The sequence below is a fragment of the Anabrus simplex genome, chromosome 1 (assembly GCF_040414725.1).
Source record: "Anabrus simplex isolate iqAnaSimp1 chromosome 1, ASM4041472v1, whole genome shotgun sequence".
Classification (NCBI taxonomy): domain Eukaryota; kingdom Metazoa; phylum Arthropoda; class Insecta; order Orthoptera; family Tettigoniidae; genus Anabrus; species Anabrus simplex.
This window is the reverse complement of record NC_090265.1, coordinates 1,467,614,508-1,467,633,988: the sequence shown is the minus strand read 5'-3', so window position 1 is coordinate 1,467,633,988 and position 19,481 is coordinate 1,467,614,508.

The following is a 19,481-nucleotide window of genomic DNA, read 5'->3' as shown; positions in this document are numbered from 1 at the left end:
TGTGAAGAGATAAGGAATTCATTAGCGATGGAAGGCATCACGTGGCACTTTATACCTCCCAGCTCTCCACACTTTGGCGGACTGTGGGAAGCAGCTGTCAAGTCCATGAAGTACCACTTGAGAAGAGTTGCGGGTAATGCGCTATTGACATTTGAGGAGCTATGTACCCTTACTGCACAGATAGAAGCCTGTCTTAATTCTCGCCCCCTATCTGCCTTATCTAATGACCCCAGTGACCTTAATTATTTATCACCTGCTCATTTCCTAATTGGTGCCCCCCTTACAACCATCCCTGAGCCTGACATTACTGACCTGCCCATCAACAGATTGTCTCGATGGCAGCGTATCCAGTCAATGCAGCAGCAGTTGTGGAAGAGGTGGTCTGCTGATTACCTGAACTCACTGCAGCAGAGGAAAAAATGGACCTGTCCCAAGGAGAACCTAGCTACTAGTACAGTTGTTCTTCTGAAGGAGGACAATCTTCCTCCTCTCTGTTGGAAGTTGGCTGTGGTGGATACTGTTCACCCTGGAAAGGATGGACTTGCACGAGTGGCTACCATCAGGACAACCAGTGGTCTTTTTAAACGACCTGTTAACAAGTTAATTCCATTACCTATTGAAAACTAAACAGGATCGTTGTGGCTAAAACATAAAGTGTTTCATGTGAATATTTTTTCATGTTCATTTCAGAGTGTAATTATGGTGTTGTGTGTGTGATTTGAACTGAGAACTTACAGTGTGCTTAATTCATACTGCATAATAATGGATGAGGACACAGTCAACCTACTTAGTACCTTCTGTTAACAGTGTGTAAATATTTTGTTGCTTATGTTTCTGTTTTGCCTATGTTTATATTTATATTTTGTTGAATGATCAACTCATTTTGGTTACTGTACATGAACTCTGTATGTCAGTGCCTGTGATATTTGAACTGAACTCTCATGGGGGCATATCAGGCAGTTTAATTCGGTTGAATCATGGTGATTCAACGGTGGGGAGCATGTTCCGGCCTAGCTATGGCTAGACCACCTAGTTGCTCGCTACCACTTCCTAGGACAGATAGCAGCACCCTTCAGCACCCAGCCGGAAGTGGTGTGGATGGAAGGGGGATGAGAGACTGTTATGCTTGGGTGCCTCGTGCGAGAGGACACGAGAACATGTGACTGAATGTTATCGGGGCCATCTGCCCATCAATACTCAGTATTATGTATTTATAATGTGTTATATAAGTGTCTTAAATGTAATAAATGTTAGTATTTAATCAAGTGAGTGAGTTACGTTCAAAACACTATTAATAAGATTGTTTAGCAATTTAGAAAGATTTATGTTTAAATTATGATTATACCCTTTAATACTTGAAATTTAGAATAATGACGTGCTCCAGTAGTACGTCCACTTCCCTTTACAATCAAACAAAGAGTAGGTGGTGCCAGCCGGACAGCCTGTAGTCTACTTTCCGTTACGTCACATTCTGGTGATGTAACCGGCTAAATTTAATTTTATTTTATTTTACTTTCGGTTTTATTACTAATGCTATTATTTTTATTGTTACTAATATCGTATTTTAATTGTTTTCAACATTTTATAGGAATTGTTTAATGAGTATTTAGTGGACCGTCTGATTTGCCGGTAATATTCAATAATGTCACTTTACGGTGTTGTCAACGCCATTGGTGGATGCATATCTGTAGCTCTATTGTTACACTAGCAAATGTACCCGTGCTTCGCTACGGTATTCTGCATTGTATACGAATATCGAAGTAAATACTGTACATGCAGTAAATAAGATTGTTTTAAAATAGCATGTCTCTTAGCGTTATCCGAGAAACAGGATGGAGAGGTCCCCATACGTTGTTTCCAATGTAAAGTGCTTGTTACGGATTTGTGATGATAACGGCAGGCTCACTTGCCTACTCCCATTCACAATCGAGTTGGCAAGTTTACATTATAATTGCAGACCCCATTGCCTACTGCGCAGTCACAATCGATTGGGGGAGTTTCCGTTAAAATGGCAGCCCCCCTTTCCTACTTCCAGACATATTACAAATTGAGGAGTTTTTATTATAATGGCAGGAAACTTCCCTACAAACAGTCAAAATTGAGTTGTGCAGTTATCGTTATAATGACAGGCCCGTTTTCCAACTGCCAGCCAGCTTACTGCCAGTCACACCAAGTTGGTGAGTTTCCATCAAAATAGCAGGCCACTGTGCCTAATGCCAGTCACATTTTAGATGGGTACATCTATTTATAACTGCGGGAACGCTTGCCTACAGCCAAACACAATCGGGTAAGGGGAGTTCTGAACAAACCTCCATGCTCCCCTGCATTCTGCAAGTCAAATCGAGAAGTGAATTATTCATTACAATGGTAGGCCTGCCTTATTAATGCCAATTACACAGGAACTGGAGAAGGACCCCATTCCTACTGCCAGTCAAAGTCGGTGTGAGAAGTACTGATAACAATAGCAGACACACCCTTTCTCGATCGCTACAAAATCGACATCATTGAATATATATAGTTCGACATACGAAAGTATGTGCTTGTTTAAAATATTGCAGACCTTCATTTACAGATTAACGGATTTAGACAACGGATTTAGCGCCCTAAATTGCTGGTCTTATGATATCTCTTCTATTCATGGGTCAGATTGAGATAAAAACGTGGAATAAGGTAAAATTTGTGTAAGATTATCTCACACTGCATTGCTTTTCGGATAATTACGTGACAGCTACATACATAGCATTTGGCTCACGTATGGCTGCTGGGTGGACCAATTTCGTGTAGAGTTTGATGATTCTTTCTTATAAGTGATTGAAGGTATGAATTATGTATGTGAAAAGTCCAAATTTACTTAACATCGACAAATAGAGAAAAATCAAACGTAAAAGGGATAGAAATACGACAAAAAGTCGTAAGACCAAGGTTGTACATCACTCCAAATTGAACGGGGATTTTGCCATCCGTTATGTGATAATACTTCCCGAAGGTCTGCACCATCATTAAAATTGCCTCCATATTTCGATATTCTTCGGGATAAAAATGGAAAAATTTAATGATCTTGGAAGTTTTCCGTCCGTTACAGGCTAAAACGTATAATTTTGCCAAATTTCAATATCTTTCTTCGACTGGCAGATTATGCCGCAATCTGAGTTTTCGGTGAGGAGTGTAAAAATTAGGACTTTCAAGAAACTAAACCAAAAAATATGCAGATGGTCATTATTACCCCTTAAACGTGTAGCTGTACGAAAATTTCGCCAAAATAGTCAATGTACAGGCACACAGTCGTTACGATTTTATTTACATAGATAGATGAGGAACATGCTCCACGTACAACACCTTTTGGGCTATATCCGCTGGACTTAACCTGAAAAACGGACCGTTTATTATATCTCCCTTATTAATCCTCATGTCGAAAAAAATGCACATGAAAAAAAATTTTGGGATGGAATTCCATCACGTTTGCTCGATTTCCAGTCTTGTACTATATACACTGACTGACAGAGCAAATGCAACACCAAGAAGGAGTGGTCAGAACTTTATGCCAATTGCAGGGTAGACTGACGTCACTGAGGTATGCTCATGATGTGAAATGCGCCGCTGTGCTGCGCACGTAGCGAACGATAAATGGGACACGGCGTTGGCGAATGGCCCACTTCGTACCGTGATTTCTCAGCCGACAGTCATTGTAGAACGTGTTGTCGTGTGCCACAGGACACGTGTATAGCTAAGAATGCCAGGCCGCCGTCAACGGAGGCATTTCCAGCAGACAGACGACTTTACGAGGGGTATGGTGATCGGGCTGAGAAGGGCAGGTTGGTCGCTTCGTCAAATCGCAGCCGATACCCATAGGGATGTGTCCACGGTGCAGATGGTTGGCGCAGGGACATGTGGCACGTGCGAGGGGTCCAGGCGCAGCCCGAGTGACGTCAGCACGCGAGGATCGGCGCATCCGCCGCCAAGCGGTGGCAGCCCCGCACGCCACGTCAACCGCCATTCTTCAGCATGTGCAAGACACCCTGGCTGTTCCAATATCGACCAGAACAATTTCCCGTCGATTGGTTGAAGGAGGCCTGCACTCCCGGCGTCCGCTCAGAAGACTACCATTGACTCCACAGCATAGACGTGCACGCCTGGCATGGTGCCGGGCTAGAGCGACTTGGATGAGGGAATGGCGGAACGTCGTGTTCTCCGATGAGTCACGCTTCTGTTCTGTCAGTGATAGTCACCGCAGACGAGTGTGGCGTCGGCGTGGAGAAAGGTCAAATCCGGCAGTAACTGTGGAGCACCCTACCGCTAGACAACGCGGCATCATGGTTTGGGGCGCTATTGCGTATGATTCCACGTCACCTCTAGTGCGTATTTAAGGCACGTTAAATGCCCACCGCTACGTGCAGCATGTGCTGCGGCCGGTGGCACTACCGTACCTTCAGGGGCTGCCCAATGCTCTGTTTCAGCAGGATAATGCCCGCCCACACACTGCTCACATCTCCCAACAGGCTCTACGAGGTGTATAGATGTTTCCGTGGCCAGCGTACTCTCCGGATCTCTCACCAATCGAACACGTGTGGGATCTCATTGGACGCCGTTTGCAAACTCTGCCCCAGCCTCGTACGGACGACCAACTGTGGCAAATGGTTGACAGAGAATGGAGAACCATCCCTCAGGACACCATCCGCACTCTTATTGACTCTGTACCTCGACGTGTTTCTGCGTGCTTCGCCGCTCGCGGTGGTCCTACATCCTACTGAGTCGATGCCGTGCGCATTGTGTAACCTGCATATCGGTTTGAAATAAACATCAATTATTCGTCCGTGCCGTCTTTGTTTTTTCCCCAACTTTCATCCCTTTCGAACCACTCCTTCTTGGTGTTGCATTTGCTCTGTCAGTCAGTGTATATTGTGTAAGAGTAAAATCACCATTTCGGTTCCCAATTAACCGCCGGTCCATTCCAGGAACATGAAATGTTATTGACGATTAACACCTACCGTTGGACAGGTGGATGTTAATGTAAAGTTTGACTCAAATATCTTCAGTAGATTTCAAGTTGTAAAAAATACGCTTTACACGCACCTGCTCTTGAGTTAAGTCCGGTGGGACTTGTAAAGTAAAACGGTCCGTTAATTATATCTCCCTTATGAATCCTCGTATTGAAATGATGCACACGAGGAAAAAGGCTCAGACATTATTTTCCATTAAGGCAGGTAAATTTGCACTAAGCTTGATTGTGTATATTTTGTGGGAATGCAAATTCACGGTTTCGGTTTCGTATCATCCCCCAGTCAATTCAGGGATTTAGAAACAATATTTACCCTAAAACCTACCAAAGGACAGGTGGATTCTAAATATCAAGTTTGGTGGATATATATCCGGCAGTTTCCAAGTTATAGACAAACAGACAAACAAACAAACAGACAGACACCAAAACTGAATATATGCAAATGGACATTATTACACCTGAAACGGATAACTGTACGGAAATTTCGCCAAAATTGTCAATGTACAGACACACTCTAGAAGTGCAGATCTTTATTTCGATAGTTACTGCTTTGAAACTGTACGACGTATCTACAAACGGACTTCACCATCAGACGCCCCTTTCAGTGCTCTACATGGTTGGTCCTATGACATCTTCTCGTATTCTCTATTTTTGTGGGTTAGATTTAGTTAGATTCATTGAATGGGGTGAAATTTTGTACAGTTTTCACATAATACTTTATATCTTTGATACTCATATGACAGCTAGAATCATAGAATTTGGTTATAACATGGCCAATGGTCATGTCAATGTGCGTGCCGAAAGCCATGATCCTACCTTTCCTATAATTGTGCCAAATGATAACATATACGTGTAAAAGTACAAAATCAATTGAAATCGAGAAATACAGCTGTATTTAACGTATTAGGGATAGAAATACGACGAAAAGTCATAGGACAAAAATTGTAGATCTCTCCAAAATGAAACGTCATTGCTTTCTGACTTGTGATACGACTTGATTAGCCACCAACCCCGAAACGAAAGTCTGCACCGTCGTTAAAATTGCATCCATATTTCGGAATTTTCCTGGGCCAAAATTTAGAATATTAGAATATTAGAATATTAGAATATTTCCTCAAAGAAAAGAGTGTCCAGCATTCGGGATTAGCACTCGCATACATACGTGGTAATTATGGAAGAAAATAATACAGTTTAGTAAGTTGAAATTAATAGAAAATGGATTATAACTGAGGACATCCGGAAGACGACAAATGTGTAAATACCAAGTGAATGTATTGGAAAATCAAATGCTACTCAATAAATTATGCCGGTGTGAGTTATGGATATAAGAAAGCGGTAATCGGAGAGAAATTTAGGCTTAGGGATTATTAGGTAATCAGATAAGAAAATGAATATTTGTCTTATGACTTAAGCTTTTCGAGGACGGTTATAACCTCCAATGATATTCCGCCAATATCCCGCAGAATGGCCAATTGACGACTCTCTTGCTTTCTACCCAAGGAACAACCACGAATTTAAAGGAATGATGAGGAAAATGGCAATACGTTACTTCCCTGCTGGCAAGCAGAGACATTGCCATGGTAACCCATATATTCGTTGTCGGTCTGCCGGTCACTCAATGCAGAGCATGGTATCGACAAAAAATAGTAAATTTCTCCGTCATTTGAAGAGTAAGGTAAATTATGAACGTAACGAAATGTGTTTATAATGAAGAGGCCTTTCACATACGGTCCACAGAGTTTACATAAAATCAATAGTATAAGAGAAAATGGAGGAAAACCGTTTTGGTTTTCCTATAAAACGCCCGTCTCTTCAAAGATTTTAAAATGATATGCATATCGAAACCTTCCCCGGAGTGAGCATACTCTAAATATGAAGTTTGGTTGAGATCTATCCAGCCCTTTTCGACGTGACGGTGGAACAGACAAACAGACAAACAAGCAGACAAACAAACAGACTCGAAAAGTAAAAACCACCGATTCGGTCTTGAGTTGACCTAAAACGGATAAATATTTGAAAATTTGGCAAAACAAAAGGAATTACAGACAGCGGACCCCCTACAACTTTATTTATAAGATTATTATCATCATTCTAATTCTACTTCTAATTATTATTGTTGTGTGTTAGACAGTAAATGTAATGATTGTTAAAAAATAAAAGTACGAAACTGAATTAAAGAGCACCTTGTACGACATTACATTTCGTGATAAATGATACTAAAGTCTCCCTGACTTAAATGTCTAGAATGTACTTTGGGATATTCTTAGGTGTAGTGAATTCCTTGAATTTATGCAGCTTCTTAGCCATTCTAGACGTTTCAGTTGGTTAATATTTATGACTAAAACAATGTCTTACAAGATACTTAATTATAAAGTGAATTATACTTTTATACTTCTTATTCATCACAATTAATAGCTTCCATTTACTCCTGAATAAATAATAATAATAACACTATAAATGCTCCTACACTAATGGTGTTGAAGCCACTGGAATATGACGTAACGAAAAATTACCTCTAAACTAGCCAGCCCTTAAAAGGCTCATTAAACTACTCCTAAATATTTTCAAAAGCAATTAAAATAAGATGATAATAAAGGTAAGGGTTCAATTCAAAGTAGCCTGTAACATCGCCGGAACCTGACGTATGGAAGAGTTGCCGTCAAGCTGACCAGCTGGCCTCACGCCAGTGACAGAGCATTGCAGCACCCCGCACTTTTTTTTGGATTATCAAGTGGGGAGGACATACTACTGGAGATCTTCATTGAGGAAAGTTCTAATTTTGAAGTATTAAACATATAAAGAGAAATTAAACGTGAAGTTTTCTACTGTTCTAAACAATGTTCATAAATTTTAAAAAGAATTTGAGGGAATCTGAATATCTCCTTTCAAGAACAAACATGCATCATTCTTTATTTAATAGTGTGTTTTGTACAGGTATGTTGTAGTGTTATACTGTATGAGTTATAGTATTCGACAGACTAAAAAGCCTTGCAGTTACATTAACTGAGTCGGCACTGAAAAGTATGGCTCTCTTATTAATAAAGAAATATTTGATAAAGGGATAAAAGTACATGGAGATAGCCACATTAAGGGCCGAACTACTTCACTACACAGTCGAATATCTCATGCTCCGACGTTGGACAAGTTTTGGGCATTCCATCCACTACCAATAGGTGACGGCTTTAAGTATATTGGATACGGTGAATGTATACATTACAGTTCATTATGGGCCGGCTCAAGTGCCAGCAAAACTCGCCAATGCATTGCTATGTACAAGAGATTGCCACTAAAGCTTAAGCAAGCTCTACACGACGATGGTGAGATTTACACTGACCTATGCTTTTAAACGCTCGAAATTGAATGAACACAACAAGAATCGTGATTGCTACCGATATAAAGATGCTCAGAAGTCAGCAGGAGATTCAGGAAGAACCTCAACCGAAATGAGTGCTCCTGAAGAACGCTTTACGTTATGGAGAGGGTAGATCGCTATGAAGACGATTTTGGAGAGGGTGGATCGCAATAGGGCAGCATGGTTCGGGAAATTCGAAAACAACGAAAGCTATGTAGTTAAAAGTGTCCTTCAATTCAAATAACCCTCCAAATGAAGAGTATGAATGCCTAGGACCGCTTAGCCCTACAAATAAAGTAAAAATAACTATTTTTAAGGCCTCGATTGGAGAGCGAGTAAGAAGACGATGTTGTTAGGGTCTCCTCAATTGCTACATATTTTAAAGGACACATACTAACGTGGGTAGGGTAGGGTATGTATTAATTCAGGAATACTGGGCGAGTTGGCCGTGCGGTTAGGGGCGCGTGGCTGTGAGCTTGCATCCGGGAGATAGTGGGTTCGAATCGCACTGTTGGCAGCACTGAAGATGGTTTTCCGTGGTTTCCCATTTTCACACCAGGCAAATGCTGGGGCTGTACCTTAATTAAGGCCACGGCCGCTTCCTTCCCACTCCTAGGCCTGTCCGATCCCATCGTCGCCATAAGACCTGTCTGTGTCAGTGCGACGTAAAGCCACTAGCAAAAAAAGTCAGGAATTAATCTCACGTAATGTTTACTTCAGAGTATGTATTTAAAATGATATTTTAAAGCAATTCGTTAAATTATATGTAACGTCAGGAATATTTCATATTAAATTATATTGTCTGAATTCCATGAAAAAATAAAATCACCTAGACAAGTTTCTGTTAGACGATGCCTGCGGTCACATCAAGATATAATAATGATAAAGGTAAAAGCCCGTTGCAAATTTCCAGGACAGACGCCTGAAATGAAATTCTCTACATGAACCAGAAATCGTAGGGAGAGTTTTCAACCCCTCCATTCTTTCAAGCGAAAGTTCATGTATGTTCCCCTAGATATATGTGTGTGTTTTTTCTTGCTCAGTTCCAACTCGGATACGATGTATCGTTACCAGTCCATTATGTTTTGTGGTATGTGCTAGAGTAAGTTTGTCGCTTTCATCGACCTGCCGCAGTCTCATCCTTGACTTTGACAATATGAAAATGACTGAAATATGAGGACTCCTAGTAACACCATTCATTCAACAGCCAGTCCCTGTGATGTATGTTGTGAAAGTCTCACTAATAAGTCCGATCATTGATTACTTTTCATGGGCTTTGCAGGTTGTGCCTGTGATGTATGTTGTGAAAGTCTCACTAATAAGTCCGATTAGTGATTACTTTACAGTGGGCTTTGCAGGTTGTCCCCGTGATGTATGTTGTGAAAGTCTCACTAATAAGTCTGATTAGTGATTACTTTTCAGTGGGCTTTGAAGTTAGTCCCTATGATGTATGTTCTAGAAGCCTCACTAATAAGTCTGATTAGTGATTACTTTATAGTGTACTTTGCAGGTTGTCCCTGTGTTGTATGTTGTGAAAGTCTCACTAATCCGATTAGTGATTACTTTACAGTGGTCTTTGCAGGTCGATATGTAACAGTTCCATGTGGCTGTTTTATAGATCTATTTTAATGTAGGATGACCCAATTAGTGCGTAAACATATGCAAACTCTCACGCACACACACACACACACCAAATTAAACTTCAGAATATATGACAAGAGTTCCCTAATTGGTGGATACTTGCGAAGTCTCTGTCCTCTTCACAACAGGTAGTTCAGCTCACCAGTGTTACCTGAGACGGGCAATAATCCTGATTGACAGGCCCCACTTTTACTTGGCTCCGTACACTCAGTCGTTTCGCTCAACAGTTTCATGCAGACAGGTTCTAACACTCAGTATGTTAGCAATCACGACCCATGACGACTGTTCCTTGGCTCAACTCCAGATGAGTCCGGTAATTCACATAATCAACAGAGTCAAATCAATTAACTCACAATTGACAACTAAATAGCGGTCACATAACAGCAATGACTCATTGCTAACCAGCAGTACGATGCTCCTCACGAGAACAACAATTACCACTGCTCCAACTCTACTCACACAAACTGTTCCACACATTGACCCTACTCGGTACACACACAGTACTCAGTATTCCACGGCAATACACACACACAGTAGTCGGTACTCCACGGAAGTACACACAGAGTTCTCCACTCCGTACTCCAACCTGACGATACTATGACACTGACAGCGGTGGTACACCCACCACACCAACTCCTTTATTGTGGCGACCTTGCCTTTATATCCCCCGGTGATTAAGTTCCAGATTGTTCTGGATGAGGCTGGAATGTTAATGTTCTGCTTACACCTTGCAGATGATCCACGAGAAACAAAACGAGGAGAACGATAGAGGGGAGGGGCTGCCAGTATGCTGCCCGGCTAGGAGCTCCCAGCTGACTCACTAGTTCCTTCCAGGAAACCGGAGGGGGGCTACAGATAGAGGGCTGGAACGTATCAGTATGAAGTCACTCGCGAAGGACTAACGGTCTTGAAGTTACGAATTTTGAAACAACAAATACAAGTAAAATGTATCCTCTTGTCATCACGATAGGCTGCTTTGTCGAGATTGTCAAATAGTGCTCGGTTCACCCAGATGAACATGGGCCCATCAGAAGTCGAAGTCAAACGAGGAATCAGCTTGTGGAAATACACGTGACCCTGTGGTTAACTTAGCCTACAGAAGAAGTGAATAAATGTTAATTCTTGACAGAAAAGGTGACCTCGTGACGCAGTTACGTAACTTCTACAAGTCTAATGCCCTTAAAGCCTATTCGGAGATGACTTCAAATTGTTTCTTTTCGCGATAAAATTTCATGAAGAGATTTCCTGAGGAAGGATTTATGATCACCGTCGCTCTGAAGTTCAAACGAATGACCGATACAGAAAAAACATGATTTAGTCTTACAAAGTCCTTTTATGAGGATACTTGTATCTCAAAAAACTGAAGATGTTACAGACATGAAAATGTGTAGCCTACCTGTAATCTCCCTTCAGTGTAAATAAACACGTATTCTTTTTTTTTTAAATCCACTTAAGGGGGGGTGAATGAATTGAAAAATTATTTGTATTATCTGTATGAGGACACCTATATCCCAAATATTAAAGATGTTACAAACGTGAAAATTGTATTTGGAAGAAATACAATTTCTGTTGTTTTCGGAAAATCCTCTTAAGGAGGGGGTTGAATGAATTGAAAAAACAGTTGAATTATTCGTATGAGGATATTTATATAAAAAACTAAAGATGTTACCGACTTGAAATCTGGTCTTAGGAATCTCCTTTAAAAATAAAGAATCTCGCGTTTTGGGGGAAAACCAATTTGGGGTTGGGGGGAGGTCGAAATAGAAGTTGAATTTTTTCACGGAGATACATATATCTCAGAAACTGAAGATGTTACAGTCGAGTTAACTGATATATGGAATCTCCTTTATAAATAAAGAAATACGTTTTTGTTTTCGGAAAGTTTACATAAGGTGGAGGGTGAAAGGAATTTAAAAAATGTAATTCCTTTTATGGGAATACTTATAACTCTAAAACAGAAAGTTACAGACGTGGAACGTGGTATTTGGAACTTCGAGTACTTTTCTTTTGGGGGGGGGGATAATCAATTTTACGTATTTTACGTGGGGGAATAGTAAACGAGTTGAATTCTGTTTATGAGGATACTTATATCTCAAAAACTGAAGATGTTACAGACATGAACATTTGCATTAGGAATCTTCTTTCAAAGTAAAGAAATAAGAATTTTTTGTTTTCGAAAAATCCGCGTCAGAGGGGGGGTTGAATGAATTGAAAAATTAGTTCAATTTTTTGTGTAAGTATACTTATATCTCAAAAACTAAAGATGTTACAGACGGGGAAATATGTATTTGAAATCTCCTTTAAAAAGAAATAATCATGTATTGTTTGTTTTTGACTTGAGAGAGGACTCTTTTCACGTGTACATTTCTCTGTCGCATGGTCATCATAGCCCAAAAAGGCAATGCCACAATCATCTTTTAGAAATAATTTCTGGGGTAAATGAAATTTAATTTTTCGGTGAGTTTTTATACTTTAGGGATTTTCATATGATATCTTAGTACGGTACCGAGGAACGATTACTTTTATCAAATTACGAAATCCACGGGAGCAAAGGCGCGGGTAACTACTAGTTAATCAATAAAACAGACAGTCTTTTATTCGTAACATAAGCTGTGTCAGAAGATGGAATGTGTGACATATAACTATAATCAGCGTGAATTAGTGGCCTAAATAATGCACGGTTTGACCTGTCGTGTACCGACCTCCCACGGACTCGAACCGGCGGACTGCCAGGTGGAAGGCAGCCGGAGTTCGCAGCCGAGTCTTGATTTCAAGGTGTCAGAGGAGATTAATTAGTGTTACAATGATAATCAAAGACAGGAGACACATTGTAGCATTAATGTAATTGAATAATAATTATAGTCAGATTTAGCTACTGTAAGAAATGGGGAAATATTTCAAGAAGTTACATGTAGTAGAGAGAGTTTGCGAAGTGCGCTTACACAAGTGTTGACTAAGAGCGGGGACTTGTTGATCACAACAAGTTATTTACTGTGTATCGACAAACAGAGGTAGTATGAAGGCGAGCCAGGCGGCCGCCCGAAAAACCGACAAAGGAACAAAGCCAAGTGCAAGGCCATTCAGGGTCAGTACAGATGCACTTAGGAAACAAGGAAAGATGAGGACAAAGTAAGACAGAAGACAGTAGTGCCTAGGTAGCAGCACTTACTGTGACAACTATTAAGAATAGCCACTTGAAGGCGCTAGTGACTGGATGAACAGTTTGGCAATGCCCGTAAGACCCAACCCCTTGGTAGGAAGTAGGGATAGAACTTTGAGTTCAGGAGCGGAGATATAACCCCTGGCCAAGATGGCGCGGGGCCTTCTTCCAGCTAGTAGTTCGTACTTGTCAGAACGATATTCTTTTCGAGCATAGCCCAAGTGCCGTAGGGCAAGATTCAGATAGACGCGTAGTAGAACAGTAGGCGCGTGGAACAAGCTCTCTCCCTCTTTAGATCATTACATTCAGACTTGTAAATATACTGTACATAGTAGTTTTAGTGTCCTCAGTACTAAAGGACAGGGAAATAACTTTTTCTTTTATTTCGGGAGTTGCGGGACGAGTCATACCTACAATTACCTCCCTACATTCCGCTTGGCAGGACAGGTAATACTTCAACATCCAACGGCCTGGTGACCAACCTACGAGATCGTCTCACTGGACAGGTAGGTCACGACAGGAACGTATAAAAATTTGGTGTCAGGTAGTGCAGGGTCCCGAGTTCGATCCTCGAACAGTGTCAACTCACCGAAATAACGTGAGAGAACCGCGACTTCGTAGAAGATTTTCCGTAAGAGAACCGCGACTTCGCAGAAGATTTCCGTGTGAGAAAATCGCGACTTCGCAGAAGATTGTCCGAACCGCGCTACCGCGTAGTTTCGTTCGTGTGCCGCGCATCGCAGAAGAGGAGCATCACTACCGCAGCCTACTAAGCCAGCCTAGCAGAGGGGTAGCAGTCCAGTAGCAGACAACGCCATCCGGTGGAGCCGCAGCACTACAGCCGACTACTCATCCAGCCCAGCAGTGAAGCATCATTGAAGATTAAGGTAAGCTGAATATTATTTCAAATGGCACGACAGAATAGTTCAGTACCAGCAGACCAAGGCACTGAGATGCTTGACAAGGTGGAATCAGTAAGTATGAGTGGGCCTTTTGTTACAGTAGTAGAAGGACATCGCCTCATTGGACGAGAGTTTGATGGCAGTCAACCAGATAGATTGCATGAGTTCATAGCTAACGTAGATGCTGCTGTTCGTATGATTAAGGATGAAGATCAAGAGTTGTTTTTCAAGTACATTTTAACTAAGGTTACGGGCAGAGCCCGAGATAAGTTGTTGTACAGACGTGATATACATAACTGGGAGAAAGCTAAGCGGGCAATGATAGAATATTATAGCCAGCAAGGCACGTTAGATTTGTACATTTGTCAAATGTTCCAAACAGCGCAGGACCCGCGAGAATCAGTCGCACTTTGGGCGCACAAAATAGAAACATTGTCAGCTTCTTTTAGAGAGGCAATACTTGAGGATGAATTAGAGGAGGATCGTGACGCGCAGTTGAAAATAACGAGAAAAATATGTGTTGCTAGTTTCATACAAGGGTTAGCCAACCCTCGAATACAAGCTAAGGTTCAGTCAGAAAAGGGCATTACTTTCGAAAAGGCAGTTGCACTTGCTCAACAGGAAGAAACCGTAATAATGTCAAAGAAGGCACGAGAGGGCCTACAACACAAACGTAGCTCAGGGTTTAGCAAGCGCAAACCAGAACAGGAGCGCAGTGCAGCACCAAAGTGGCATACTAAGCCAACACATGCTAGTGTTAGGGTGGTCTGTTACAATTGTAACCAGGAAGGCCACATAGCAAAGAACTGTAAGAACACAGGAACGCAGGGGGCTCACACCACACAGACCACTAGTTCCAATACAGCTACAGGGGGCACATTCAGTAAATTAAAATGTCGCTATTGTGGGAAAACAGGACACATTGAACGTGACTGTAGAAAGAAACAGAGGGACAAGGAAACAGAGGTACGAGACACGGTGCGCATAGTACGTACACAACCAAACACAGTGACAGGTGAAAACAGAACTTGTTATCGTTGCAGCCGAAAAGGTCACATACAGGTGAATTGTCGACAAGGTGTACGCACACAAGGTGCACACACTCCGGTGATGCGAACGGATAGCCGTAGATGCTATTCGTGTGGCCAACAGGGCCACATTCAGAGAAACTGTCGAAAAGCCCAAGGCGAGTCCACAGGCAGTAGGGCCATGAAAGGCCAAGCTCAGGGTGGTCGCATAAGGGGCAAGGCCGTAAGATACCGAGCCCAATGCGAACATTGTGATAGATGGTCACACCGAACCCAAGACTGTTGGTTCAAAAAGAAGGGTGGCAGTACGCACGCCACGAAAACCTCCGTGGCTCAGGCGGCAAACTAGAACGGGCCCGTAGCAAGGGGACATTTACGGAGGCCCGCACACCAGAAGGTCCCAAGAATTCTGACATAGAAGGCACGGTGCTGATCCAGGTCGCAAACCAAGGAAGACCGTTGAGATTTTTGATAAATACTGGGTCCGATATCAGCCTAGTTAAGAGGCAATCGGCACCCAAGGAATGCCTGATTGACGGGAGTAAATCAATTGAATTAGCGGGTGTAAGTAAGGGAATAATTTACACCCAGGGTACTGTACGTTTTGCCATTGGAAACACAAGTCACACATTTCATGTGGTAGGGAGTGATTTCCAATTAACACAGGATGGTATAGTTGGGCGAGACCTCCTGACAGATAGCGTGATTGACTATAGGGAAGGTCATGTCACCATAAGAGGGCGACAATGCCCTATGGGGGCGCGAGAGACGAAGGTGATCCGTCTCGAACCAAGGACCCAGAAGGTCGTTGTTATAGAAGTAGATCGGAATCTACCTTTAGGAATTATTGAGAAGGAAGAGGTGATACCAGGGGTGTACCTCGCAGGATGCCTAACCAAATCAGAGCGCCACGAAGCAGTGGTTTGCATGATGAATACCACTGAAAAGGCAGTGACTTTATACAGTCCACGAGTGCACATACAGGAGGTAGATAAAACCTGCCTAGCACAAGTGCGAAAGGTAGAGCAGAACAGTAGAGTGGCAAACGGAGGACCGGCCACCCAGAAGCCCCGATCACAGCGGGTGATAGACTGTTTGCGAGTTGATCACCTCACGCAGGTAGATAAGGAAGGGACATACGCCATCTGTGCTGAGTACAATGATATCTTCCATCTTGAGGGAGACAAACTAACTCACACTGATGTACTACAGCACGAGTTCCCTACACCCCAAGATCAACCTCCAATTAATGTACGACCATATAGACTTCCCGAAGCACAGAAGGGGGAGATACAAGCTCAGATAGATAAGATGCTGAATGATGAAATTATCACACCTAGCACATCAGCCTGGAATGCGCCATTACTTTTAATTCCGAAGAAATTAGACGCCTCAGGGAAACAAAAATGGCGGGTCGTGATCGACTTTCGAAAATTGAACGAGATAACGATAGGAACCAGTTATCCCCTGCCATTAATTTCAGAACTGTTAGACGCCCTTGACAAGGCGAGATACTTTTCAACTCTAGATCTCGCGAGTGGCTATCACCAGGTGTTGTTGAAGCCTGAAGACAGGCCAAAGACAGCATTCTCTGCGCTAGGACGCAAGTACGAATTCAGGAAAATGCCCATGGGTTTGATGGCCGCGCCAGCCACGTTTACGCGGCTGATGAACAATGTGCTCACAGGGCTAACGGGTATAAAATGTCTGTGTTACCTGGATGACGTCATTGTGTACGGGAGTTCAATCCAAGAGCACAATGCGAAGCTAAGAGACGTATTTCAAAGGCTGAGAGAGAACACGTTGAAACTCCAGCCAGATAAGTGTGAATTCCTAAGAACCAAAGTAGCATTCCTAGGACATGTAATCACTGAGAAAGGTGTCTTACCAGACCCGCGTAAAGTACAGGCCGTTAAGGACTTTCCGAGGCCGACCACTAGCCGCCAGATCAAGCAGTTCTGCGGACTGAGTGGGTACTATAGAAAGTTCATACCTAACTACAGCAAAATCGCGAAACCGCTGTATCAGTTAGTGAAGAAGGACGTTCCCTTTGTATGGGCAGACGATCAGGAACAAGCGTTCCAGATACTAAAGCAAAAGCTAATTGAGGAACCTATATTGCAGTATCCGGATTTTGAAAAACCATTCGTTGTTACCACTGATGCGAGCAACGAAGCGGTTGGGGCAGTATTGTCACAAGGACCTATCGGGAAAGACCTTCCAATAGCCTATGCAAGTAGAACGCTTAACAAAGCAGAAATGAATTACAGCGTAACTGAGAAAGAATTGTTGGCAATAGTGTGGGCAGTAAAGTATTTCAGACCATATTTGTTTGGTAGAAAATTCACTGTTGTGACAGACCATAAGCCGTTGAAGTGGGTCTTCAACGTGCAAGATCCGTCTTCACGCCTGCTAAAGTTCAGGCTGAAGCTGGCGGAATACGACTTCGACGTCGTATATAAGCAGGGCAAACAGAACTGCAACGCAGATGCCCTGAGTAGGAATCCCACTGAACCCAAGTGCCAAGCGCGAGTGGTTAACTCGGCTCAGCACAGGTCTCACTCAGAGACAACAGTAGAAACTCAGGCCTCAGACGAGAATAGAGAGGAGGTACTGTCTTCAAAACCCGAGGACGCTACGGCAGAGGGAATTGAAGCGGACGGTAGCGAGGTTTCCGAGGACGCTAACGCAGAGGAGATTTCGCCCGAAGGTAGCTTATCTGAGGAAGAGACGAATTAGGCGAAGCTGAAAAGCTAGCCATTTTGAAAGAATGTCATGATTCTTTGGTGGGAGGCCACCAAGGAATAGCGCGCACGTACGCCCGGGTACGTGAACGAATTCTGTGGAAGGGCATGAAAGGGGACATTGAGCGCTATGTACGCACATGTCCCTCCTGCCAAAAGAATAAAGGGACCAGACCAGACGTCAGGGCTCCCATGAGAATCACGGATACCCCGAACACAGTCTTTGAGAAGATATCCCTAGACGTAGTTGGACCTCTTCCGTTGACAGAGGCAGGAAACAGGTACATACTGACATGCCAAGATCAGCTGTCAAAGTACCTGGTAGCGAGTGCCATGCCTAGTCAGGAGGCAGAAACCGTGGCGCGGACGCTAATCAATAACGTAATAAGTATCTACGGGACACCACAGCAGATTCTCACTGACCAGGGTAGTAATTTCATGAGTGATGTGTTTAAGACGCTGTGTTAAACGCTGCGCATTCGGAAAACACACACTACGGCTTTCAGGCCACAATCGAACGGTAGCATAGAAAGATTCCATAAGGTGCTCACGGAGTACCTAAGGCATTATATCTGCTCAGGGGAGCAGAATGACTGGGACAAATATTTGCCTACAGCTAGCTTTGTGTATAATACCACAAAGAGCACAAGTACAGGGTTCACACCCTACGAATTAATTTTTGGAAGGAAGGCAAATATCCCAGGTGTGCTGCAAAACCCACCTCAAATGAATTACAATGAACACCAGAACGTGGTGGAGGAACTGACGGCACAGCTTAGGCGAAATCACGAGGCCGCCAGAAAGACCCTAATGGAGCGAAAGGAATTAGAGAAAGAACACTACGACAAAAAGCAAAATGAGGTCACCTTTCAGGTAGGTGATAAGGTTCTCTTACGCAATGACGCATTGCGAAGAGGAAAATCCAGAAAGCTAAGCCCACCATTCGAAGGTCCGTACGAAATAGTAGATGTTTCAGGGGTGAACTGCACCCTACAGATGAATAAGAAAGGAAAAAGAGTTAAGGTACATAAGAACCGTTTGAAATTATACTTGTAGATGAGTGAAATGAAAACTGGGAAGCGAATGTATCCATAGATAGAAGGGTAACACATATCCTGTCGTTACCTTGCAGGTAGACAGCAGATATGGCGCGAATGCTAAGATTGTTGTCCATCGTAGTAGCAGTGATAGTCGTGACGTCACATCGCTACAGAATAGCCGGAGAAGTACTGGATGTCAAGGTGACACCATATGAGAGTACTCCAGGGGCATACTTCGACAATCAGGGTGAGATACAGTTATACCATACGGAATGGACACTAGTTACCTATGTAAACCTGAATAAATTAAGTGATGTATTTTCAAATGTCAAGAGACATATACACTGGACTCAATTAATATGTACACAGTTAGAAAGAAGTACTAATCTAACATGTCAACAGGATTAGATAGAATTAAGGAATCGAAGGAATTAATTACGAGGATTACTAAACCAATAGGGGAAACGGATAACACTAGGCGAAAACGAGGCCTAATTAACGCAATAGGTTCCATCGCAAAGGCGTTATTTGGAACATTAAGTCAAGATGATGCCGATAAATATGAGTCAAAAATTAGTGAGTTAGAGCAGGAACAGCTTTCAATTATGAAAATTGCAA